This window comes from Pezoporus wallicus, unplaced genomic scaffold (genome assembly GCF_028554395.1).
Source record: "Pezoporus wallicus isolate ANWC-B61680 ecotype Strahan unplaced genomic scaffold, APGP_CSIRO_Pwel_v1 contig_11175, whole genome shotgun sequence".
Taxonomy (NCBI): Eukaryota; Metazoa; Chordata; class Aves; order Psittaciformes; family Psittacidae; genus Pezoporus; species Pezoporus wallicus.
Genome location: NW_026641536.1, coordinates 569,061 through 595,743, shown reverse-complemented (window position 1 = coordinate 595,743; position 26,683 = coordinate 569,061). Strand labels below are relative to the sequence as shown.

The 26,683-nt window shown below is 45.7% G+C and overlaps 2 protein-coding genes across 2 annotated transcripts in view; both read right to left on the bottom strand.

The window, feature by feature from the left end:
• Positions 1–1,282, bottom strand: part of FHAD1 (forkhead associated phosphopeptide binding domain 1) — a 146,571-nt gene extending 145,289 nt beyond the window's left edge. The window contains exon 1 of the mRNA XM_057424201.1: positions 1,273–1,282. The gene's annotated coding sequence lies outside the window, so the exon portion shown is untranslated. The remainder of the gene's footprint in view (positions 1–1,272) is intronic.
• Positions 1–26,683, bottom strand: part of KAZN (kazrin, periplakin interacting protein) — a 218,301-nt gene that overhangs the window by 105,467 nt on the left and 86,151 nt on the right. The window lies entirely within an intron of this gene.

Below are 26,683 nucleotides of genomic sequence, written 5' to 3'. Positions count from 1 at the left end.
GCCCTTTGTGGGGCTGAATGACTGCAGAAACAGCAGCAGGGTGAGGCAGAAGGTGGCCTTTTAATGGTCTACATAATGAGATCAGGATGCACAGGACACACCAAAGCGGATGCTAAACAATTAATAATGATTTCCTTGCCCAAACATGGAAGGACAGCAACAGCATGAGGACAGGGACGTGGTGCAGGAAGTGTGTCAACAGCAAGAACCTGCAACCAAGCCCCCTGTGGGCACCTAAACCTTCACCACATCAATAACCCAAGGGACAAAACGTATCGGCTGAGTGCATCCCCTCTGCAAGGCTCAGGAGGTGAGTGCAGGCAGTGCTTCAGCCGTTATTAGGGTGCTGAGCCCCACAGCCCTGTTTGAAGCCACGTGGTCCCCACGTGCGCCACGGGAGGCCACACGTGCCATGGAGCAGTTGCTATGGTGACTGTGGATTTCCTTAAAACTCCTGGAAAAAGGAGCGTGCAGGCCCCAGGAAGCGCAGGAGCAGCAGCTCCTCTGTGGGGAGGCTGCGTACAGATGCTGCAGACACCCCGAGCTGATACCAGCTCCAGATGAGCAAGCTGTTCCCTTCAAACAGAGACGTGTTTGCCCAGCAGTGGTTACGTCTGTCCCTTGGCAAACATCCCTGTCAGGTCTTTGCTGGCTCCACTCTGCAAGACGCCAGTCTTCATCCAGCAATTGCAGTTATTTCAGCAGGCTCCAAGGGTTATCTAAAGATGCAGCTCCTCTGTTGCCAGAGGAGCTGGGTTTTGATTGCAGCCCTTCTGGCAGGGCACGAACCTTCTTCTTTCTTCAATGCAGCTATTTAAAAGCACGGAGAAGCGACAGGACTGGCAGATAGAGGAGCAAAGTCCCCCAGTTACCCCAGTTACAGCCCAGCACATGGCAGAGCAGCACTGACCCTCCACACTGCACTCGCAGCAATACCAATGGGGTGGGATGCAGAGCTATCATCCCAGTCTGGAACTGGGTTAAACTGGCAGCACAAGCGCTTTCTTCCACAATCCCTACGTTCAACTTTGCCCTTTGCTGTTTTAAAACGCTGGTTTGTCCCAGCCCAGCCTCTGAGTCAGCATAAATCAACAACCCCATCGATTCTAACACCCAAAGCTGGAGGTGACACTCCCGAGTGATTTGTATGCACGCGAGCAGAACACCTCCTAGACTGCTTTAAACAAAGTGGCTGGAAAAACCCCATGGGAATATTTAGTTAGGATAAAGAAACATATAGAAACACAGCTTTTGGAGCCATCTCACAGTAACTTTCGTTTCCATGGTGACTAATGTTTGTGTTTATATCTAGTCCCAGTGTTTCTATCAGATTGTGCTTCATGGAGCAGCTGTTACAAGTCATTTCACCAAGACAGATGATCCTGATAAGGAGCAAAGTTTCCATTCTACACAAATGCACATTTATTTAATAAAATCCAAATAATTCAAACCCGGAAAAGAGCTGTGCTTCAAGAAATTGATTATCAATGCAGCCTCCTGATGGAAGGAGATTGAAAGCGGCCACACAATAGCTGCTGCCTAATAAGAGGGTGATAAAAAAAAACATAATAGAAAATAAATAAAACAACTGTGAAAGCACTAGTAGCTATATTAAATTCGGCCCTGATCTTTCTATCCTTGGGTTTAATGCACAAGTGTCATGCCTAAGAATGAGCTCCTGCTGATTTTGATGGAGCTGTCACTAAAGAGGGTTGAGGGGGACTGTTGGCTCCTGCCTGCTTTCATCCCTGCACACAGCTCATCCCTCTGCTGAGGGTGGCTGGAGGAACCAAGCAAAGACTAACCTGGGGCTTTTGGATCTCATAATCCACATTCCTCAAACATCCCATCACTGAGGCTTTTCTATAATAGCCCCATTTCTGTTTCAACTGAAATACTCACTTTTAAAAGCTTGTTTTTCCTATATAGGGTGGCTCATGTTTACCTTCTTGGAACAGTATTTGAACCTCTTTATTAACTGTAATCAGACCAAAAACTCACTATATGAGCTCTCTGGTTGGATCAAGACTTGATCAAATCTCCACAGGAGATCAACAGCTTTCCCTGGGCTGAGCTCATACTGATGAAAGGAAGGTTGGTGCCACAGTCATCTCTGACGTCTTATGCCTTTGTTTTTTCCCTGGAAAGACCAAAGTGTCTGAGACTTCCAGGAGAGGCCAGAAGGCTCTGGAGGTGCCAGCACTTTTGGAGACAGAACCATAGAATGGTTTGGAAAGGGCCTTGAGATCATCCGGCTCCAACCCCTGCCACAGGCAGGGACCCCTTCCACTGGAGCAGCTTGCTCCAAGCCCCTGTGTCCAACCTGGCCTTGAACACTGCCAGGGATGGGGCAGCCACAGCTTCTCTGGGCACCCTGTGCCCTGTGCACCAGCACCCTCACAGGGAAGAGCTTCTGCCTAAGGTCTATATAGGAAACACAGGCTCCTTGCATTTGCCTTCCCACAGTCTCATCCCCACCACAGCCCATGACAGCCACCCCATGCATCTGCTCATTTTCAGGAGGTAAGACCTGTCTTCACAGCCTGAGGTTTTACTCATGCAGGCTCTTCCTTTAACACGTCTCTCTGCTTGCATAGGCCCTCACTTAAATCCCAGCAGGGACCAACGATTCATTCCCACAGCACAGGGCACCAAACCAGTAGCAGTTGGCTACGGGGAGAGGACGGTGTACGGCACTTGTCGCCACAAGTATCTGGAGCACACCGACACTGGCAACGGCGCTGCCTATCATTTTAGTCACTTCTAAACCCCAGCTCATCACACTGAAGAACGAGAAACCTTCGGAAACGGTTTTCATTGTTAGCCTCCTTCTTCTTAATTTGCAAGCTTCCTGTGAGTAATCGCAATTCCTGCTCCTCAAAAGCCGAAGCCTTATCTACCACCTTGCTCAGGCAAATTAAGAGAGATAGGGCTTGACTCTGGTTTAGATTTGCTAAATATTTTTCCCCTGCCTTCAAAAACATTTATTACATTGCACATTGCACAAACTGCTTCAGCCTCCCGCTGGCTGCAGAAATACATTGAATTATTCTAATCAGAAACAAGGATCATGTTGAAAGGTACTGTAACATGGCACAACAGGAAACCTGGTCTTGCAGGCTCCTTCGGAACAAAGACTCCAGCTTTCCTCTTCCCTCTTTGCAACTATCAATCAAACTCTAAAAATAAAGTCAGATATACAAAATTATCCCGCCATCAGGGCCTGGAAATATTTCAGTTGAGCATCTGTCAGTGCTCCCATTATGCATCTCAATTTCCCAGGTTCTCTATCTTCAGATTGCACCAGGCTGAAACTTGGCAGGTACACTGGAGATGACGCTGGAGCAGTTTGCTTAACAGCAGCCTCTTAATATTCCTGGAAGCTGGGCTGAGGGGAGGTTGTATTTCTTACTGTGCCAGACCCAAACACCTGCAGCTCCCATGGATTGCACTTGAAGCCAGAGTTACCTTCAGCACTTCCCAAAAATCAGGCCCTGTGTTCTGCCAGTTTTGTTCGAGTTCTTCCTTAAAGCTTGGGGATGCCAAGTCTGCTCTTTGCCGAAGCCATTAAACCTCCTCCTGATTTACAAGAGGGCAAGAGGAGGGTAATGCCTGAATGCAACTACCTGCTCTGCTATGCAGAGCTTTACATCAGTTTTACACCTCCTTCTACATCCAGCCTGATACCCAAAGAGGTCGGTCCCTGCTCCTTTGCTCTGCTCCTGCCACCCATTACCAATCGCTCTCCTCCCCGCAGGACTCCTGCTTGGCACAGCTGGAAAATCTTCCTTTATTCCAATTCTGTAGAAAGTATTGGGTGAAAGTAATTGAAATATCCTGCATTTCCCAGACCCACCTCCTGCTGCCACACAATGGCTGTGAGGACACCACCACCACTGCAGCCTCTGCTACGGCTGGGGTTCGGCTCCTCAAGCCCCACACTAAATATTTAATCACAGACATTTTCTCCAGCATTTCTCAGCCAACAGTAATCAAAACCCTCCCAACAGTTGCTGCAGCCCCAGGGAAGAGCACTTCATTTATTTGTTTCTTTCTCCTGGAAAACAGAAATACTTAAAAGCCAATCTAGCAAGGACTAGGCATGAACATAGAACCGCAGAGGCACAGAATGGGTTGGGTTAGAATGCACCTCAAAGATCACCTAGGTGCAACTCCCTGCCATGGACATACTCTATTATGGTCCTATTCCGTACAGCCAGGACTAACAACATTCACTTGGTATGTAGGACCTGTAAGACTGTTTGTAAAGTGGAAGATGAGGCAATGACATTCAAGACAGTTTTGCTTTGCAGCCTTTTTGTTTTTTAATACTGGGGAAAGTGGGAACATATGAAAAGGGGGATGGGAGGTGGCAGCATTTGTAACTCTTAATTTACTAACACCACACATTGCACACATCTCCCATCCTGCTTCATTCAGAGAAATCAGCATTTTGCTAAACCAGCCTGGAGAGAGATCTATCACAGCCATTTCAAACACACCACCAGGATGGGGGATCCCTTCTGAGGGATACCCAAGGCCAAAAGCATCTTCCTCATCACTGCCTGGTCTGTATAAAACATTCATTTGCTTTTCTCTGCCCTTTAAACTCTCCCCACGAGTTTTTGATGGAGCAGAGCCAGTGACTTCCCACAGGCATGGACCCTACCAGCCACCAGGAAGATGCCTGGATTTAAATGTTATTTCAGAAATGACATCCCAGCTTTCTCTCCCAGTGTAAAAACCTCTGAAATAAGTGAGACAGAGAGAGGTACAAGGCAATGACAACGGCAGGACTGGGTCCTATATTTGAAAACTATTTAATTTATGGTCTCCCAGTATATGAAGAATTAAAAAAGAAAAATACCTATTGCCTGCCAAATGTCACCATATCCACCCGACTTCCTGCACTCTTTGAATGGATTTACCAGTGCCGGGGGCAATCTCATTTTCTAGAAAACCTGTTTTACTGCCTAATATTCCACCCGAGTCTATGGCTGATCACTTAAATAGGCTTTTACCAGGCAGGGCAGGCTGTACGTCTCATTTCTCTCAGACACCCTGCAGCAGGCTCTGTGTGTGGGTTGGGGAGAGGAGAAATCACAGCAAGCAGAGCAGGATGGCTTACTGTCAAATTAAAATGGTGATTCATTCCAAACCAGGGCTGTTTGCTCTGGTATTTTAAAGTTGTTTAATTTCAATAGTTGCAGCGTGCCTCAGATTCAATGGAATGAGAGGTGCCGCACAGATGATGCTGAAAGGATGAGCCATTGCATAGAATCATAGAATAGTTTGGGTTGAAGGGACTTTCAAAGCTCATCCAGTCCCACCTCCCTGCAACGAGCAGGGGCATCTTCATCTAGATCAGGTTGACCAGAACCACATCCAGCCTGGCCCTGAATGTCTCCAGGGATGGGGCATCCAGCACCTCTCTGGGCAACCTGTGCCAGTGCTTCACCATCCTCAGTGTAAAGGATTTCTTCCTCACATCCAGCCTGAACCTCCCTCTTGTAGGTTAAACCCATCAACCCTCATCCTGCTAAACACACCCTGCTAAAAACCCTCTCCCCATCTTTCTTATAGGGCCCCTTTTAAGAACTGAAAGGCCACAATAAGGTTGCACAGAGCCTCCTCTTCTCCAGCTGAACAATCCCAACTATCAGCCGTTCCTCATAGCAGAGATGCCCCATCCCTCTGATCATTTCTGTCTCCCTCCTCTAGACCTTCTCCAAGAGGTCCATGTCTTTCCTGCACTGAGGACTCCAGTGCTGGACGCAGTACCCCAGGTGGGATAATAGGGATAAAAGCCCTTGGTCCTGCAGCACCGATAAGGAAAGAGATGCTTCTGGCAGGAGCATCCCTGGGAGCACCGTGCAGCTCAGCAAGGCTTAAGAATCTGAAGAGCTGATAATCAAAATCTGTCCTGAACATCTCCTGTCTAATGGATCATTTGCAATGTTTACTGATGAGTGATAAAACCTCTGCTTTATCCCTGCAGCCCTGAGGTACCTCCAGCAGCTCTGTAGGAATTGAATACATTGATTTCTAGCACACCTAATCCATAACTACAAGCACACAGAGGAAGAGGCTGATCCTCAGACACATACTAGTATACTAATTCCTTTATTTTAATTTGCCACCCTGTTAACCCAACCAGAATACCACATGCACATATGGACACGTTGGAAAGGAAGAGATGGGATATTTGAGGCCTGTTCCAGAAAGGCTTACTCAAGAGTCACCCAGGCATAAATAATTTAGTCTGTTCAGTTTATTTTAACACCACCAAGAAGTAATTGGAATAGAAGGACTGTCATAGGGAAAAGGTGATAGCGAAAACCAACAGCCAGATGTTAAAGCCACACGCTACAGGGAACAAAATGTCACTCCTGGTGCCTCCATCCACCCCAGGGAGGACTATCTTTGATATCATTCATCAACATTCCTGGCTTTCTAAACAGCAACTACATTCTTACTGCAGAGTGGAAATAACTCTGCTTGCAGGCAGCAGAACAGGGTGGTTTTGACTGTGTAGTTTTCTGTGCGTAGCTCTGTACTCTTGAAAAATACTTTATTTCTTGAAAGTTCAACCTTAGATCTCATCAAGGCTTGGAGATGACATCCAGCAAATCATCTTTTATTACTCAGAGAGGGAAGTTGTGCTGAACGAAACAGAGATGCTCAAAGTTAGCCTTGAAACCAAGAAGAAATTGCCAGCTTCTGTTGGAAACTGGGAATTATTCTGCTACACCCAAGCAGCTCAGAGCCAGAGCACTTTTTGTCTGCTGTCTTTAATAGCATTTTAACATCTTTTGAAAGAGAATGGGATTTTCACAATCCAAATCCTTCTCTGCGTGACCAATCTTCACATGTGCTTTCTGTGCAAGGCATACTTAGAAACACGTAATCAGTCCAATTATTTACTATGGAGAGCAGTAGCAACTCCAGAGGTGAGATCAATAACACACTCCCCCCCCCCATTTAGGGACTTGTTTGAGCTTTGTTTTGCCCCCTTAGATTTAATCTCTTGTGGTTCAAAGTGCCAAGAGGCGATCAGGTCAGAGTACTTACACAACATAGGCTGCTCTGTAAAAAATATGAACCAAAGTCCTAAAAAGATGCAACAGTTTGCTTTTGTTTAACAGGTATAAACCATGATGATATCCAAGTGCAACTGTAATGATCAGACTGTTCAGAAGATGACAGGAGCTCCATGTAGCATCGCTATTTAAAACACGCACAACGCTGTCAGGATGGGGAGAAGAGGGGTTCCCTGTCCCTCTGCCCGATTGCAGCAGTAATCCCCAGCCAGCACAGGAATAAAAAAGACACAGCTTCCTAACATGCTCCAGACACACTAAATGGGAGTAGGACGCCAGTTGGCTGTGACACAAACTGGGTTGCACACGGATCTCGCAGAGCAGCTGGCACAGAACACCAAATCCTCAGCGCAAGAGGAAGGTTTCCCTTCAGGGAAGCTGATCCTGCAGCCCTTATCTACAGCAGACTAGGATGGCTGGTGCCTTCAGAGAAAGAGCTCATCCCTGGGGTGTTTGAGATGGGAGAAAAAGCCTTTGCAGAGGACGTCCTTCAGCCCGCTGTACTCCTACATGTATCTGTGTGCACTGGGCAACTCAACCTGCTGCGAACCTCCACATCAGACCATGCTCTGGAGTGCAAATGCTCCAGTGCAGCCCCCATGGGTCATCGAGGTATGGATGGAGAGGTGCTGGGTTTAGAATCATAAAATAGACTAGACTAGAATCGGCTGGGTTGGAAAAGATCTTTAAGATCATCAAGTCCAACCATTACTCCAGGACTACCAAGACCACCACTAAACCATATCACAGCACTGTTTGGTCCTGTAGAACCAGGAGGAAGGGAAATAGAGACATCTCATCTTGCCTGCCTATCTTCATCCCCAAAACCTTAATGAAATCTGTGATTTTCTACATATTATTCACACTACAACCAGAATCCCACTTCTGATTAAATCTATATGCTTGATGATTCTCAGCAGATCTCTGAGGAATCAATACTTATTACCCAAAGAGCAGCAGCCTCTCTAAAATTAGTGTTAAAGGAAGTGCAAGTTTCTTCCTGCACAGCATAACTTGGTAGGTGTTAGTTCTGTGAGAGCCTTTAAAACCCATTAATGGCTCCCAGGAGAGCACTAATCATTTTCTACATATTCTTATCCGCTTAATCCCATTATAAAGATTTGTAGCATGAAAGCTGACCACTCATAATCCCAAACTGAGATGGAAAACTGGAATAACAGGCAAGTGGCATTTGGAAAGAGAAAGAGATAGGGTTTTCTCTCTATGCCTGGGCAATTGCTACTGCCTTTTTAGAAAGGAAACAAATGATGGAATAAGGCTGAGGATCTCCAGAAATACAGGAAAAAGAAGGTCTGAAGACGTAACATGGTCTAGGGTGAGGTGTCCCTGCCTGTGGCAGCGGGATGGAACTTAAGGTCCTGATCTTAAGGTCCTTTCCAACCCAAACTGTTCTATGACTCTGTAAGTTACGCAGAGATGCTCCCCTTGAAGTTTCTACTCAAGGTCACCCCACTTCACACATCAAACAATAAACCTGGAACCATCACTCAGCTCATAGGGGCAGAAATGCTTGTCCTCCAGTCAGGTCATCACACCCAGTAGCACATTTGGATGAGTTACGAATTTCCAAGCCCCACCTGAGCTGGAGTGCAGAGCAGATGGTGTCCCCATCCTGCAGATGTGGTGACAGACATCCAGCTGCTCACCCAGTGACACCACCAGAGTCCCAGCTCCCACTGCTCCTCTCATTATCTGAATTGAGTTAAAAGGTGCTCTGTTAACAGCTTATTCAATGGAAATCTCATTAGCTAGAGCTCTGCCAAGAATGTATTTGAAAGAGCCTTCACAAGGATCTTTGCCAGTAGTGCACTGAAAGGGAATCTGTTATGGGGTCAGAAACTATTTTATTCCAGTGGAAACCTAACAAAGATGGACTTTGCTAATAATAGGGTCAGTCTTGCCATAATTAAATGAAACCTCCTCTAACAGGCTAACACATTAAAAGCTGTCTTACTCTGAGAGAAGCACTGCCCCAGTGCCCACCTCAGGAAAATACTGTCTCCATACAGCAGCAGTGCAGTCAAATGAATAAATAAGCAACTAAACCAGATATACATTTAGAGTCTACATCAAAAGCTTGCGATCATCCTTCATCTGGAACTTCACAGTTTTCTGTCACATCATAGAACCATAGAATGGTTTGGGTTGGAAGGGACCTTAAAGCTCCTCCAGCTCCAACCCCTGCCACAGGCAGGGACCCCTTCCACTAGAGCAGCTTGCTCCAAGCCCCTGTGTCCAACCTGGCCTTCAGCACTGCCAGGGATGGGGCAGCCACAGCTTCTCTGGGCACCCTGTGCCAGCGCCTCAGCACCCTCACAGGGAAGAGCTTCTGCCTTATCTCCAACCTGAACCTCCCCTGTTTCAGTTTGAACCCATCACCCCTTGTCCTATCACTACAGTCCCTGATGAAGAGCCCCTCTCCAGCATCCTTGTAGCCCCCTTCAGATACTGGAAGCTGCTCTGATGTCTCCACACAGCTTTCATTCTTATTCAAGTGCTAAAGACTCCCCGAAGGACCTCCCAGGGGACTGGAACCACAACCTGAAACCACCAGCTGAGACCTACATAGCTCTGCCTTAGCACAAGCAGGACAAGTGTTCACACCACGTATCTGAGTGATGCTCCCAGGAAGGCTTTAAGCCAAGGACTAAAAGATCTGGGTTTGAAAAACTAGATTGCTTGAGCCTGAATTTAATACAAGCGCAGGGACCTCACCAGGTTATCCGTCTCTGCAGAAATTTGGAGGAAGTTTAGATTTTGTTTTCTCGTTAATAAATACAAGCTGGTTCTGATTTTGATAGTGTCAAAAAGTCAGGGCGTAGCCTTGCAAAAGCAAAGCTCAAGCTGGTTTACCTTAAAGATGTTTTTTCTTCGGGCAGCAAACTCAAGCACTCTGGAGCAATTCAGGACTTCACCTCAGACAGGAAGAGTTTCAGAAAGATTCTAGTTTATTTTCTAGATAAAACATTAAAAGGCTTGAAAATGCCAGACCTTTCTTCACTGGCTTAAACAGCAAGCAGAAGCAGTGGCACAGATAGAGATCTGAGTTTATTGCAAGTACATAAATACCTGCTTTTATCTAGACACAAGGCTGTAAACACTACTAGCACGATGTGTTTATTGCTGAGCTGTGAGCTGAGTGCCTCGCTGACACAAGAAGCAAGTAATTGTGAATGCCAGGGATGCGAGGTCTCACCAGTCTACTCAGTCCCAACTCCTGCCCCACAGCTGGGAGATGCACCCCCAGACCAGCCTTGACAATCCCATTCAGAGACCCTACAGCATCCATAGGTAGCACATCCCTGTGTCTCCCTAACCTGACAGGCACCAGATTTTCCCTCAAACCTGGCCTCGATATATCCCACAACAAACCAAGCAGAGAAATGACAGCACTTCTTTTGCCCTCTGCAAATAGTATTTGCTTTCTCTCCTAGCAACTGTGCTGCATTGCTGAGCCGTGGTTTTACCGTGATCCATGAGGGACCCCAAATACTTTTAGCACACTCCTGCCAAGGTCACTAAGGTTCATTTCACAGAGTTGATTTTGCCCTGCTAAGAGAAAGGCTTTGCTATGCTCGAAACTGGATTTCACCTTATGCAGAGCAGCAATGGAATGAGCCAAGGTCAATGTGAGTCACAATCCCACCTTCCAGAGTGCTTGCAACCTCTTCTACCCCCTGCCATTCCCAAGTTTCGTGGCTGTATCACCTCTTACATCATCCAAACCCCCAGTGAAAATAAACAGCAAAGAGAAGTGGATCCTGGAGAGACTCGTCAAAAGCCAGGCTAAACATAAGTAATAACAACCTGCTTGTATTTCTGGTAATAATGTCCCCTGCGAATAGGGTGATACCCAGACCTCTGCCAAAGAGCCTGGGATCAGAGAAGCACAACTTCATTCTTTGCTTTAGTGAAAGACATTAAAGCTTTCCTGCTGCAGGAAAACTGTAGTTTTCGTGCTTAACCAAGCAACTTGAAGATGGAAAAATAGGGCTGGTCCTCAAAAAAGTAACAATGATTCCAACATACCCTAAAATGGAGCATAAGCTGTTTAAATACCAGAGCTGGCTCTGGACCCTCAGTAGGTCATGCCTGGATTCCCACATCACCCCAGATACATCCTGGCTCCTCCTCTTTTATAGCAAAGCTGGGGGCTTTTTTTACCCATCTCCCAGGGAGCAGCTGAGGCACATTCCCCCCATTTCCAGCTGGAAAGAGATCTCACCTGCTGGTGGACCTCAGGAGAATTACCTTTAAAGACTTGATGCTTAAGTAGCCTGACTACAAGCCTACAAGTAATAGAGGTGGGTGCTGGGTTTACAGTCTCAAGATGATGCATTATTAACTAGAACATCAAGCAGATCACTGTTTTCCAGCTGGGGATCAGAGGGAGACCCCAGTTTGGGGTCCAAACCTGGCTGTTCCACGGAGCTGTGCATAATTGCTCTGACGGCAAGGCAGAGAAAAAACAGAGCAGCAACAACAGTGAAGCGGTTTTCTCGCTGCAGCGCTCGCAATCTGGTTTTCTGCAGGATCTTCCGGGAGCAGGGGGAATTCGGCGTCAAACTGACTTAGGTTTTCCCATTAGGAGCCCCTTTGCATATCTTTTGTTCTACCCCCAGAGGAGAGCTCCGGACCGGCAGATGATTAAGGGCTGTTACAACAGCAATAATAAAAAAGCCCATCAAGTTAAAACAAAACCTAGTCACTGGCTGGGAGGTTTTGCCAGCAGCAGCTCTGCAGGCAGTGGGGAACTAGGGGCACATGGATCAGCCTCTTGTTTCTTGCGTCCTATAGAGAAAGCAGAGTGCCTGCAGCAATGCGGACAGGAGAGGAACTTTGCTGTGCAGCCACTCCTCAGTGGCTGGTGCCGCTGAATGGCTGCGGATGCTCTATGAGGCCAGACTCCCCAGTGCTGAAATCCACATGCATCAGAGGGTGCAAACCCAAATGCATCCCTGCTCATGGGATAGGGGTGGACAAGACTATCTTATTCCTGGCTTTTATCTTTATGGTGGGCTGATCATCTTCTTGAGGAGCCAAATGGAAATTGAAGGAAAAGACGTACTCTGTCCTTTACTGTCTCCATACTGCCTGCATGAACTTCACCTTCTGAACCTGATGTTCACCAAAGATCTGCATAACGCTGTACCAGTGCAGAAATGTAAGTGGATGTAGGGACATAGAGGAAACGGCCTCAAGCTGCACCAGGGCAGGTTTAGATGGAGCTGAGGAACAATTCCTGCCCCAGAGGGTGCTCAGGCATTGGAACAGGCTGCCCAGGGCAGGGCTGCAGGCGCCGTCCCTGCAAGTGCTCACACACCGTGGAGACGAGGCCTCAGTGCTGAGGGTTAGTGGAGCTGAAAGGTCTTGTCCAACCTGGCTGAAGCTATGATTCTATGCCTAACAGTGCCAGGGCCTGCACCACAGCTCCATCATAATGCCTCAGGTGACGTGACACTGTCCTGCAATAGATCCAGACATGATGACAAGCAGAAGAGTAAACTGCTCCATTGAATCTGCAGCAGGAGCTTGGCCACCGGCTGTGAAGTCTTTAGAGCTGATTAAAAGGAACTGTGAGGCTGCCAAAATTACCCACAGGCAAATTGCCACTTGTCTCCCACAAACTGGGTGTCATGGGCTGCCTGATAGAAGTGAGTGGTGTGAGCACCATGTGCTGCCTGCAGCTCACCCAACTTCACCCAGACCAAGGTCCTGCCAGAGACCTTTCTCTTAGCAGCTCAACTACACCTGCAACAGCAAGAGAGCCTCAAAACAGAGGTTTCTCCATGGCTGGAAGGAAATTCAAGTGGAAGATGACGACCGCACTGTTTGAATTGCACAAACCCAAGACCTATCAGCGCTTCAGAGAGATTCCTCGAAGCCCAGACAACGGCAGAGCGTTCTGCTGTGGCACATGACATCAGGACGTTCAGACCCCATTCACGATCTGCTGGCAAAGACACCACACTTTGTATTTGGGGTAAAATGATGAAAGCAGGAAAAAAAGCAACATTTTTAGACTGCTTAGCATCATAATAGAGCCATAGAGGCCGAAAATATCTCATGCTGCAAAGAGGGGGAATTAAACATTCTCCTCACGACTCCCTGTGAAATGGCTCTTGGCGATTTCTGACACTACTTGAAATGGATTAGGAAACACCGTGCGTCTGCTCTGGCCAACACAACACCACATGTTCAGCATGTAGCACACAGCAAGGAGTTAAAGGGCAGGTATTGCACAAAAGCAGATTAGCTACGGCAGCACCCAGCAGCATCTGCAGGAGCTGCAGCTCTGGCCGTGGTTTTTGATCCAGTCGGGATTATGCATGGCTGTTTCAGATGTGGAAAAGCCACTCTGTGATCCCAGTGGATGACTCTCCACATCACTCCAAGGGAAAATATGAAGGACTCGAGGGGTTATGGGCCAGCTGCTTTCTCTGCCTGTGGCTGGTTTCCTGTTCAAATGCCTCGCTTGGTTGGCACAAGGAAATGCACAATTCTGCTGCTTCAGATTAAAACCCCACCAGTTTTAATAACTATTAACCTGGCCTCTTCCACAAACTTTAAGGAAGCTCTAGAGGCGTTGTTGGATTACATGGAAAGGGCAAAATGCTAAAACAGAGACTGTTAACACAGAGCTAGATAAAGAAAACAGCTTTGGGCTCCCTTGCTGCTTGGAACGGCTGCTACATGCCATGTTGTGCTTCAAGCTGTGATCAAACACATCCTGGGCAGTAAATCAAGTGCATATTCTGTGTTGAGGACAAAGCACCAAAATTCAAATACATTCCTGGACCATATCAGGAAATAGCTGGTGTTTCTTGAACTCATGCTGCCCATACAGTCAAATCAGGTGAGGTGTGAGCCCCTCCAGACTATCCCCTCCTAACACACAGCTCCCAGACAACACCAACCTGTTCTCTCAGGAATTACATCCTGGCAGCTACAAGGTTATGCATCCAAGTAAAAGAAGAATGCATGGGGTTTATGCTTAATAATAAACTGCTTTGAAGTGTCCAGATTTCAGTCTCCATCACAAGGTCCTTTGTATGACCTAGTTGCCCTACAGTTCCCTGTTCTTGTCCTACAACCCCGCTCCTTTCCAGCTTTTCAAAACATGAAGTAACTTGGGTAGAATCCGATGAAATATGGGAGCCACAGAGTCACCTGACAGAGCGCCACAACAACCTGAATCTTTATCCAGAGTTCATTAGAGTAAATGAACTATTCCTGCCAGTTGGTCAGGAAACTTCAGGAGAGCTTGAGTTTGTTCCATGACTTCAAGGTCCCCACCAGAACACGACCAGTGTTTCACGTCAACTGCTTCCCTCCACCCAGCAGCACGCAACCTACATGAAAACAGAAGCTCAAGGTTTCGTCTTTCTTATGTACGAGAACTTGTTGAGCTGCAGTGGGATGAAAGCACTCAAGCTCTTGCTTGACACAATCAAGATTCTCTGTCCCTTACAAAGACCTTTCGGGCTCCTACATCCCCCTCCAAGCCAAGATGACCCAAGCTGGCCAAGCCACTCCTCATTTTTCCCATGCCTAAAAGGAGAATAAACCCACTTCCCTTATTTCTGAAGTGGTTTAGCTCCCCAAAGCAGCCTTAAAAATGCTGCAATTACTGTTGTCATCCACAGAGTCAGGCATGAAACAATTAAATGATTAAAAAGCAAGAGAAAGCCAACCCACCCCAGCGCTGCAGTGATTCTGCAGACTGCCCCAACTCTTGCTAACAGGTCTGGTGACAACCTGGCAGCTTTCGTGATCTAGAGGAACACTTACCCACCTGGAAAAATGCTGTGATTGTATCTGCATTAAGAAGAATATGTTTTAAGATATGTTAGCAACCTACTTGTAGAAAAATCAGTTAGGGTTTTAACACACATACTCAGTTTAAAGCAAGCCTTAATGGGAAGTCTAGGATTTACTTTGATCTACTAACAGGGATAAAACCACCTTGACCTGTGTTGTCTGTGTTGGGATTTTATGCTGATTTATTCCATTGAAAAATACACCCATTTTCCTAACACAGATGGAGTAAAATTGCAGAGGGCACCATCACTGCCACACGCTGTGTAAGCCCTTGGAGAGGGCCTGCACAAGTTCACATCTTATTGACTAGCAGGAGGAAACATTTTGCTTTATGAATACAAATATGTGGCCAGAGGAAGACCTGCCTAGTAAATGCAGCCTGCTGAGTAAGTGCATCTCGGGTATTTCAAAGCCTTACACCTGCCAACCTTATCCACCCATCTCCATTTCTGTGCCTGCACCTGAAATATCCCCGTCATTGATGTACATTAGTTAACACCAATGGCATGTACTCACGGACCCCTGATCTGATCATTAGCTGCTGTGAAGCAAAACCAGCCACCACTCATTAGCCAAGGTGTGCAATTTGTTCTGATGGGCAACACACCCTTAAGCTGAAGTCCCTGGGGGAAGAATATCGAAGAGTAGAAAACAGTGCAAAGGAAATAGTTGTATGCCCTGGGGTAATTTAAATAGAATGGTTTGGGTTGAAGGGACCTTCAAAGCTCATCCAGTCCAACCCCCTGCAATGCAGGGACACCTTCATCTAGATCAGGCTGGCAGAACCACATCCAGGCTGGCCCTGAATGTCTCCAGGGATGGGGCATCCAGCACCTCTCTGGGAAACCTGTGCCAGTGTTTCACCACCCTCAGTGTGAAGAATTGGTTCCTTACTTCCAGCCTGAAACAGACATATAACAGTGCAGGGTGCAGGAACAGGTAGGTGCAGAAATAACCAAGAGGGGGAAGAAGCCCCTGAGCCATCATGGGCAGAAGCACACGGCACAAAGGGAGCACATGTGCATGAGGTGGAATGTGGGAATGAGAATGAACATGGGAATTGTGTTTGGGGTTAAGACAGAGACAAAGATTTTATATTTTTTTCCTTTTCCAAGTGTGGAATACAAAAGAAAGGCTCACTGAAAGACACTCAAGGGGCCTCTGGAAATACCAGTATCAGATTGTTGACAGAAGAAATAGATGTTGCTGAAATATTAAGAATGTGTTGCCTTGGTATTTGCTAAGGAAGATGGGCAAGAGAGAGGCTGCAACTGTGACCCCGCAGGCGTGGGAGGAAGGAATAAATTCCACCATGAGGAATAAAATGCAGAGTATAATTTAGCATATAAAGTCTCTTAACAAAGCCATTACCCTGCTGCAGCAGCCACAGCAGTCAGTGTCCTGAACAGCAAATTAGTGTTTAATAGGAGTTGCTTATGCCAGAATTATTAGTAGATAAAAGGAGGCAACAGTTAAGCACTCCCATTCCTAAGGGTAAATCATGTGTGGAGCATTGCAGGGGAAGCAGAGGGCTGGCTGCAGCACGCTAGCAGCAGTGGCAGCCCCAGACCTGAAGCCAGAACCACCAGCCCATCCCATTGCCCATCAGCAAGGCAATGCTGAAAGAGGTTCAGAGAAAGATATCCAAAGGGGAAAGTTATCTAAAGCAAGCAGAAATCTCTGCAGCTTTAGAGATTGCATCTGTCACTAGAAATAACTGGAGCTAAGACTTGCTTCTGGTTTTTCTCCTGTCTTTTTCTTGTCTAACTGCTCTTTCTATAGGTGATGCTGGCAGTACGTGTCTGAAAATTACTGCAGGTTACTGATGTGCTCTTCCTGCCCAGCCCCGTGCTCTGCAAAGCATGAACAAATGCCATCAGCACTTTCTTCTCCAAAGGGTGAAAGATTCATTTCAAGGGCTCTCAGATCTCCAGAGTATTTGCACTGCTCAGAACAAATCTTGCCTGTATTGACACACTGAGCATATTCACTCTATTTATGATTATTCTTGTATAAAAAAATCAAAATTGCTGGATCTTACCCAGGCAAGCTGAGAAAAGTGTTGATGTAACAGGAAAAGCATCAATGAGGGAGTGGAAAGAGGATGGACAGGGACAGAAAAAGGAAATTAAGATTAGAAATAAAAAGGAAAAGAAAAAGCCCTTGTCTAAAGCTCAGGAAATGAGTTGGCTTCTCAGAAATATTAGGACAAGAAAAAAACCAAGGCAGATATGGATGACTAAGGAAATCACAAAAGCTATCAAGGCAAATAAGGTTTCTGACATTTGAGGCATCATGAAACATGAAAAGTAACAAAGGGAGTGTGAATTAAGCCAGAAAGGGTAGAGAAAACAGACTGGGGTTCACATGCAGAGTGTGATTTTCTAATATCTGACTATAAAATATTAAAGAAGAGCAGTGGCTGAGCACGGGCTCTACACTGACCCCTTCTTCCCCAGGCACCACTGTGGCTGGTGCACTGCATCCTGTATCACAAGCTGGAAAAGAACATACAAAAAATGGGATAATTTAGGAAAAAGTGATTCATCCACTTCTGGAAGAAGTGCTGTTTGGCAAAGCAAAATAACCACACGGAGCAGTGCATTATGCTTGGGTAACTAGAGAAAAACCTACTGCTCTCTTGTGATTTATCCACCAGTTCATGGGGTGAAAATCTTTAGGGGTTCTTTTATTTTTGATCCTGGCTGCCCATCGACATTCCAGTGGTTTTTTTCCATGCTGTAAAAGCCACCCCTGCCATCAATCTGTTCCTGTATTACTGGTTTGTTGAGGGAGCAGCTGAGCCAGCCAGGATGCAGTTTTGAGCATCCTTGTGCAAAATCCTGCTGTCCCGCAGGGCAGGTTTCCCAGGGTAGATGTTGTTTTCAAAACTAGCACTTCAGCATTGCAGAAATGTTCCCCAAAATACCCCTGCTCCACTCATCCATCTCTCCCTCTGCATTTTGCTTGGCACTTTGCTTACCTCGGCACTAGCAAAGTGAATCAGGAGGCTGAAAGAGCAGAGTGAGGCATCGCTCCTGAAAATTGGCTGCTGAGTTCCAATGCAATTCTCTAACTTCTGGTGTTCGAGAGATCTGCAGGGTCAAAATAGAAAGTGCCAGCAAACACACTCCCTGAAGCTGTGTTTGCCCTGCAATAGCCAAAATACCTGACCAAAGAGGAGCAATGGGGATCACACCCTGGGATGTCTCACGACAATGGGAATTCTTCTGAAGGAGCCGGTAATGGAGCCACACGTGGATTGAACCACAACAGAAATGCTCTTTTGCCCCAGATTTGCAATGGCAGGACATGGCTTCAGGTGGGCATTCATGGAGATGTGGAGAACACTTCCATGGGGTCTTTGCATGGGGTTGAGGCAGAAGCCCAGGTGGTTCTCTGGCACCAGCACAAAAGCAGGATGCCACCAGCACTGTGGCTAATGAAGTGACAGCCATGGGGGAATGCCACGAGTCCTTCCTTGGGAAAAGAAAAGCCCATTTTTTAGGAGTAAAAACTATTTGCAAATAACAGCAAACTCAATTAGTTTGCTTAAAGGGATGAACCATGTATTTTGAACAAACACCAAAGACTCAGTTTCCATGGGTTTATCAGAGGGTTAGAAACTCACCCTTTACCTGCAGTAAGCCAGTTTGTTCCAGAGATCCCAGACCTTCCCAAACAGTGACACCAGTCTAACAGCTGAATAAAAATAGATAGATAGGCCAACCCTTAAACACATATAATTCTTGGTTTAGATGCTTCATAAATCATACTCTATCCCTCGGGCATCCTACCAACTTCGATTATCACATTGTTATTCTAATAGGCACAATCTCAGTTCAGCAAATCCCCCATTTTCCACAGCTTTCAATCACAACTAAAGAGTAAAGATGAAAAATCTGCATTTCAAATCATTGTTTGTTGTTATGACAACATAGCACGAATTTGGTCCTTGCTGTAGCTCTTGCAGTCTCGGGCTTCAGAGCATTTCCCAAGCTTTTACAAAGAGCACATTTGTATGACACATACCCACAAAGCCAGCGAGGTTAGCTCCATGTGATGTAAAATACCAGGAGAAGCCTCCTGGAATGTAATTCCAGAGATGCAGCTGAGCAGAAACCTTTACTCCTCGCAAACTTCCCCATAATATGTCAAACTACAGCCTGGTACAAAAAGACTTGGGAAAGGTCTATTGAAGGTATAACAGACCGTGGTAGCTTTTTTCTTTCCATCAGAGGAAGGGTTTGGTGTACAGGATTACTGAGGAGGTGTCCAAGGCTCATCTGCACCATGAGAAATGTGGATGTACATGAAAAAAAGATGAACTAAGCACAGAGTTGGGACCTTTGGGTCCAGTGAAGTGCAACACAGGAATACACACAATTAGCAGCTTCACAGCTTTTAGGGCCAAAATTGATCATTTGAGTGTCTGAGAGCGCAGGCCACAGATTCACCTGATGATTTCTGAGAATCCAGCTCAATATATTACCAGCCCCTCCAGCAACTATTTGTATAAGGTCTAGAATTATAGGTTTTTCTCACTGTCAATAAAACACACTAATGGCTCTCTGTTAAAGCATCACCTCCCACCCCAAGCCATGGTGGCCGTTACCATCCCACACTGCCACCCAGCCGTTTAACCTGGACAAAATAGGGATATTCCTGGGATATTTTTAACAGACACATTTTGACATGTTATTGGTTAATATTTTTACTTTATAGATTATTTAAAATGTTAAAGCTGCTCCAAAATCCCAGTTCCCCTTGTTCATCACATGAACATCAGCAGGAAAGCACAGTGCTCGGGCCAGTCTCCGGCTGGGCTGCCTGCCTGCCCCGCGTGCAGCAACCCTGCCACTGGAAAATCCATGGGGAAAGATGCACATCCAAATAGCCACAGCTTTTGTTTCATAAAACCAAAATAGTAAAAGAGGTTTGTTAGCCTGGCAGGGAGTCAGGCCAGCATCAAGGGATCTCTTCTTGGGGAAAATAAGCAGGAATTGTCTGTTAGCACTAATAGAGACTATTTCAAGCTACCAACTCCCTGAAGCTGGAAAGACAGCAACATAGGAAGTCCCCCACCATCTCCTGCACTGGTGCAACTCTCAGAGGTGTTAGCCCCACAGGCTTTATCTTTACGGGTGCTGATGTCCCTCAAATGCAATCTAAGCTTGGTAGACATGGTAGGGAGATCCGTACCTGGAAAGGTGAAGCTGAAAGACAATGATGAAGGTGAAAGGGTTAGTGAGGAGCAAAGGGGGATCTCTGAACACACATGACAATGGGGGCTCTTCAGGAGGAGGAATATGTTAATCCTGGGCTGGTGAGGAGGGCATCCCAAGGAAGACTCCTGCAGTCACCCCCAGGGTTATCAGGGACCAAGCTGCAGCAACATTAAACATTGCCATCGAACCGAAGTAAAACCCACAACAAAGTCCAGGATGGTTTTAGTGCATTAAAGAAAACAAATATTTGAATTCAATTCTTGCCATCTGAATGCACAGCCATACACTGATGGCCATTTATAAATGGATCAAGAGCCTTATTAAAGGTTAGTAAAATTGTCCTGACTCCTCCTCTCTCCTCTCATTGACATGAATAGCTGCTATTCAGTCTGGGGAGAGAATTTTCCTTGTACTGAATCAAAAACTATCTCAGCACACAATCCACACTTTTCATTATGTGTTCACTGCATTAGGGCAGTTATTCAGCTACAGATGTTTGTTCCAGCCCGAGCCCAGACTGGGGCTTTACTCAACTCATGGAGCGAATAGAATCATAGAATCATAGAAAAGTTAGGGTTGGAAAGGACCTTAAGATCAGTTCCAACCCCCCTGTCATGGGCAGGGATACCTCACACTAAACCATCTCACCCAAGGCCTCGTCCAACCTGGCCTTGAACACTGCCAGGGATGGAGCATTCACACCTAAACCACTCTGAAAGGGTCATGCATGGAAAAGCTCTTCCCTTGTTTTATTTCATACTCCCCTGCGCAGGAGGAACCCATGGCAGTCCCATGAATGGAGGTTTGCTGCATTCAAAGAGCTTGACCCCTTGCCACCTCGTGATGGTTTGGGAAGGACCACAGTAGTGATAACATGTTAACTACTTAACTGCCATAAACCAACCCCAACTACATGTATCTGCAGCATGCGACGACTGCTGGAAACCGCACTGAGTAGTAGCTCAGGCTCACACAGGGACTGTTATATCCCTATAGCATCCCAATAAAGCTGTGCTTGCACTGCCACTGTATCCTGGCAAGAGGAAAAGTACGGAAACATTTTGGTTTTTAATATGGCCATTTTCCAAGATTTGTTTAAAACTCCCTTGTACTCAGCTCCTTGTAGAGTACAGGCCACTAAGTCCCCATCGTGCATTATACCACTGACCTGCAAGGAAGGCATTAACTGGCTGTAGGCAGGAGGTACAACGCACTGAGTGTCTGCCTGCTCAGCTGGCTACTCAAGATTATCACCCCACAGGATGTACAAAATGTCAAGCAACAGCAGCTTTATAAGACATCCATCTAATATATTTCATATGAGAGTCCATGAAAAGCAGAATAAGGAACTCCAATTTCACGGAAAGCTAAATGTGTATATATTTAGAATATGTATCTTTGGAAGAAAGCTCTCACAATGGTATTTCAATCAGTCTAGCAATAGGATTATCTCAGAAACAGCCACATGCTGAGTTTTCATTAGCATGTAGCATGAGAAAGATTTCATCACCTTAATAATTTTTCAAGCTTCCCTAATATTCATGATTGCCCATTAGTTCCACTGCCTCAAAGTGACCCCTTCTGTTTTTTGTTATTAAACAAAAAGAAAACAGAATGAGATGCAGCTTGGCAAATATAAACTAATGACATCTGGGGGGAAAAGTAATTGGAAACAGATTTAAGGGGCGAAAAATGCCTCAGAGCCCCAGTAAATGTGACTTCATTTAAATGGTGGACAATAAATAAGATATGAGTCTGCAGCATGAGGTATGTGTGTAAACTGGCAGCATGTTTTCAAGCTGCATAATAACAGGTTCGCGTTGCAAATCAGGGAAGATACCACCCTGCTGTGAAATGACCCTCGAATAATCTCACCTTCACCTCACAGTGGAGCAAAGCCACCCAAACGACCTGTTACTGCAACACTCAATTACTGCAAAGGTTAGAAAGGATCCCTAATATATGCAGCACAAGGAGGTGACATCCAAGGCTGAACGTGCTGAAAACATGCCGGTGCCAAAGACGTGGAGGAAATTCATAGTTTGAAGAAGGACGGAGCTAGAAACAAAGGAATGAAATAAAGCAAAGCAAAACTTGGGCTGGGGCAACGCGCCCTCAAAGTGACATATATTGATTATATACGTATGACCATACACTTCCATACTTATAACCATATATGTATGTATGTATGTATATTTTAGCTCCACAAAGAACAATCTAAGGAATGAAAAACCCCCTGGTTTTAACTTCCGCAGATCCATGATGCTCGTGTGACAGAAAGGGATCTGGCCATGGCAGGGGGTTGGAACCAGATGATCTTAAAGCCCTTTCCAACCCAAACCATTCCATGATTCCATGATCTGCAGCAGATTTTTCTGCATTATCAGGGAGATGCTTTCATTTTCTTTTTCATAATCACTGTTATGAATGTCTCAATGGGGCCATTCCCAGGATGAGCCCCTCCCACACCCCCTCCACCCAATGATGTTAACACCTCAAAAACTAAGTTTCCCAGCAAGAACATAGTTTAGGATCTAAGGTAACCACCACTTGTAAGCTGCTTTTTTAGTAGATTTTCCAGGTTTTACTGGTGGCTTAGAGAGAAAAAGTCACACAGTGCCAAAGTGGTTTAAATCTTCTCCTTCTTGCAGTGATGCATGAGGCACTGAACAATGTGTTGGATTTATTACAATCAGGGGAGTACACTGGGAAAGGAAACCATCTCCAGGAAGACAAAGGAATTCCAGAGCTGCCTTTTGTGCATTGTAGGTCTCTGCCAGGCACTCCCTAAGCCTTGAGACATCTTGCAGAGAACAGCAATGACCTTGACCACCAAAAGGAGAAGATCTAAGCCAACTCCTACTGAAGCACTAGAAAAGTTTCTATTATTTAGGTAAGGCTAGAATTAGACCCCAGTCAAATAAGGACGTGAAGACAAAAGTTCAGGGATGCCAGAATCTTTCCTTATTCTGCTTCCTCATGTGAGTTATGCTGATGTAAAGTGTTGAGGGAGTTGGAAAATGTTATTTTCCACTGAATTACAGCTAGCATTTTCCAGTGTATTCCATATAAGCTTCTTGCAGGCCATAGGGAAGCATTGGGAAACTCACTTGGAGTAGATAATTCACACATTTCCGTTTTATTGATTGATAAATGAGGGAGAGGGGAAGGTAAAGTCAAAAAACCAATCTCCCCTTCTAAAGGCCACTGTTACATCTTTGCTGTATAACAAAATCATAGCTTGAAATGCAAATAGTCACAAATTAATAAGGTTTTGGTGTATTTACAAGAGGAACTAAACGCAATGCACACTATTTATTTAACTTAGAAATGATTTGGCAATAAAATGTATTTAAGTTTTTTGTATGCTCTTAAGCAACCAGGTAAACAGATGGGCTTGATTCTGGTGATGGAGGCAAGGACAAAGTAGGGAAAATGGGATATTTTTATTATAAATTCAGCCTATTTTTCTGTTTTCAGTTTGATCCGAATGGGAATGCACATGCTTCTGTGTATGTGCTTGTTGCAGGCCATAAAAAAGCATTGGGAACTCGGTTGAAGTTTCCACTCCAAACTCACAGGTTTCCACTGACCCCTCCAAAGCCAGCAGGATTCATACATTGGGATTACTCAGTCCTGGGCTCTTACCCGGGCCCTTCACAGCTGGGGTGAGCCCTGGCAAGAGTCCTCTCCCTTTAAATCCTCTCCCAGATTGTAAGAGCATTTTACTTAGAAAAATGAAGACGCAATTTGCTGACAATATCCTGCCACCAATGAATAGAAGTAGCCCCGAATGGATATGCTGGGCAAAAATAAGCCCCTGAAATCCTAAATTTACTTTAAAATTTATTCATTTGAACCACTGCCACAACATTTTAAGAGCTCAAAAGCAGCAGGATTAAGAAAAAGGGATCTGAATGTCGTGCAGAGAATTAAAACATCCAACATTAAGTAGATAAACAAGTAATTTATAACCTTTCATGGTTCAGTGACTAAGCAGAACATTAAGTGCTTGTAGGTAGGAAGACACGTGTTATTAAGCAAATTATTCCTGGGACCTCTTCCCATCTCCCAGTTGTCCTGCCTCTTCCTCACATTTATTTGCACTTCCCCACCCCACTGGCACTTTCCTTAGAGCAAATTGTCAGGGGAACCTGCTCCTCACGCAAACACATCTGAAGCTCACAAGCAGAGCGTGAGCCCAGGTACACCGCAGGCATTAGAAGTGGATGAAAAGCCTTAGGGGAGAAAAAAGAAGTCTCTTTCTGTGCTAGCACCATTAGCACTGAAAACAAATAAAGGTCAAGAAATAAGCACATGTCTGAAGTTAAAGAGAACTGGTTCTAAATGAAGCACTTCGCAGTGTTCTCACTGTGCCACAAGAGAGTTCTTGCAGCCACAGGCAAGTGGCACACGTCAGGGAAGTGCATGGAGCTGGTTTGCTTCTGGAGAGGTGGCACAGCCAAGTTAGTGCTGGAAATGAAACTGCACAGCCCCAGGGCGGGCATCAAGCATTCATTAATACGAAATCTGTTGCTTTTAATAACTTGTAATCACTGATTTGGGAATAGACGATTGTAAAAGGAGGAAAACAGAGCCCCGGCACCTGCCACTTACCATTCCTAGCACCTACTGAGGACAGAATAAAGCCTGCCCGGGGTTCAATGCAATCTGAAACAGATGCAGTGCCTGTAGTTCACTGTGGTCATCCTCTGACCAGGCAGATGAAATGCCTATTGTGGCACACCCACGAGAGGCTGTAGGTGAAGCCAGTTGGGACAAAACCAAATATATTGGAGTATCTTATGAGAAATAACATCCCTGCTGGCAAAACCCAGCCCAGGGTTGAGTAGTGTGGCTCCGATTTGCTATGGCCACAGACCTGCAGACCTGAACTAAACTAACTGAGCTGGATCACCACACACAGACTAACAGGCAATACCCAGCCCCGCTTACCCACACTTGTCCTAGTGCACTGCACGGACATGCACAGACACAGTCAGGGAGCATCCTGCCGTCCACCTCAAGGCACTTCAACATGATCTAGTTAAAACTGTGCCTGTGTAACTCTCTTCTTTACCACTGTCACTTAGGTTTGTGTTCAGATGAGGTTTGGAAAACAGCTTCTTAGTCAAGGGGAAAGAAAGAGAGGAAGGAAGAGACAAATCTTCTCAAATCACTTATTCACCTACTGTTTTACAAGCTTTTCCAGCAGAAATTTTGGGGTTTAAAATCTGCTTAGAAGAATGGCACAAACAATGAAGCTGATTAGTTTTCTGAGTGATCATTTTGCGTTTATCTAATGAGCTTTGAGTCCCTACAGCCTTGAATCTGCAATCTGGACTTAGAAGGACTTTCCCTTCCAAAGCTTCATAAGGCCCAGCGGGATGCCTCATCCTCCATCCAGAAGCACAGAGGTGTCAGTGCCCACGTTGCTGCAGGATGCTGTGGCATCCGAGAAGCAACATTTCCACAACGCTGGTGTCTCTTTGAACATAACCTTTTCCTCACCACCATGTGAGCAGGCTCTGAGAAATGCTCTAGACAAGCTGTGATCACCAGGGCTCACCCTGCCTGTCTTAGCTGGTGATGAGTTAGCACAGAATCGTGTGCCCAACCTCCTCCCCTTTAAGAAATGTCAATTTATCTTCTCCAAGGCTTCGAGATCTGCAAGTCAATTCCATGACTCGTTTCTGTGAGCAGCACTAAGTGCATAGTCCTCATTCTCACCTCGCCAGAAAGTTCTCATTTGCCTCCCAAATAGTTGAGATCATTTTTAAACACATGCCCTTCTGTTGTGTTGGGTTCCTGTAGTAAACTTTAGTTTGTAAATGAAAAAGAATAAACATAGTCGTTAAATACAAGGCAACAGAATCCAGGCCACACTGAAAGCTACACTAGTAAAATATGGACGTTGAGAAGTTTATAATTAAATAGATGATGAGAATACCCCACCACACACTCACACATACCTCCTTTCTACTACAGCTCTGGCTGCTGGCCTCTGCTTTGATTAAATCGTGGCACATCACCCCAGTGCCTGCATGTTTGGAGGTGCCAGAGTGATGAATTCTCCCATTGCAACCAACTTCTGGAGCCCCATGGAACACAGGCAGCAATCCAAAGGCAGAGATCAGCCAGCCCTGCTGGAAACTTTGCAGCACTGCAGCTCATGGGCTCTGGGCTCGGGCAGGTAAAGCTGCTTTGCTTAGGTCTACCTGTTTTATTACTGCAGTTGTGATGTTTGCAATGTTGTGCTGAGGAGCAGCAGCACCCTAGGGACCTGTGCAATCACAATAGCTTTTTACTGCACTATCCTACCCTTTAGAGGCTTGTGCAGGACAATTTCCCTCAAGCCATCTGGGTGTCCCATTGTCAGTCAGCACACAATGTTTTCTCCAATTGCTGTGATGCAAAATGTTGTGTTCACTATTATCTGCAAGAAAGTAGGTGAATACAATGGAGGAGAAAGGGCAATCCCATAGGGCATCAAGGCTAGCAAAAGATATCCTA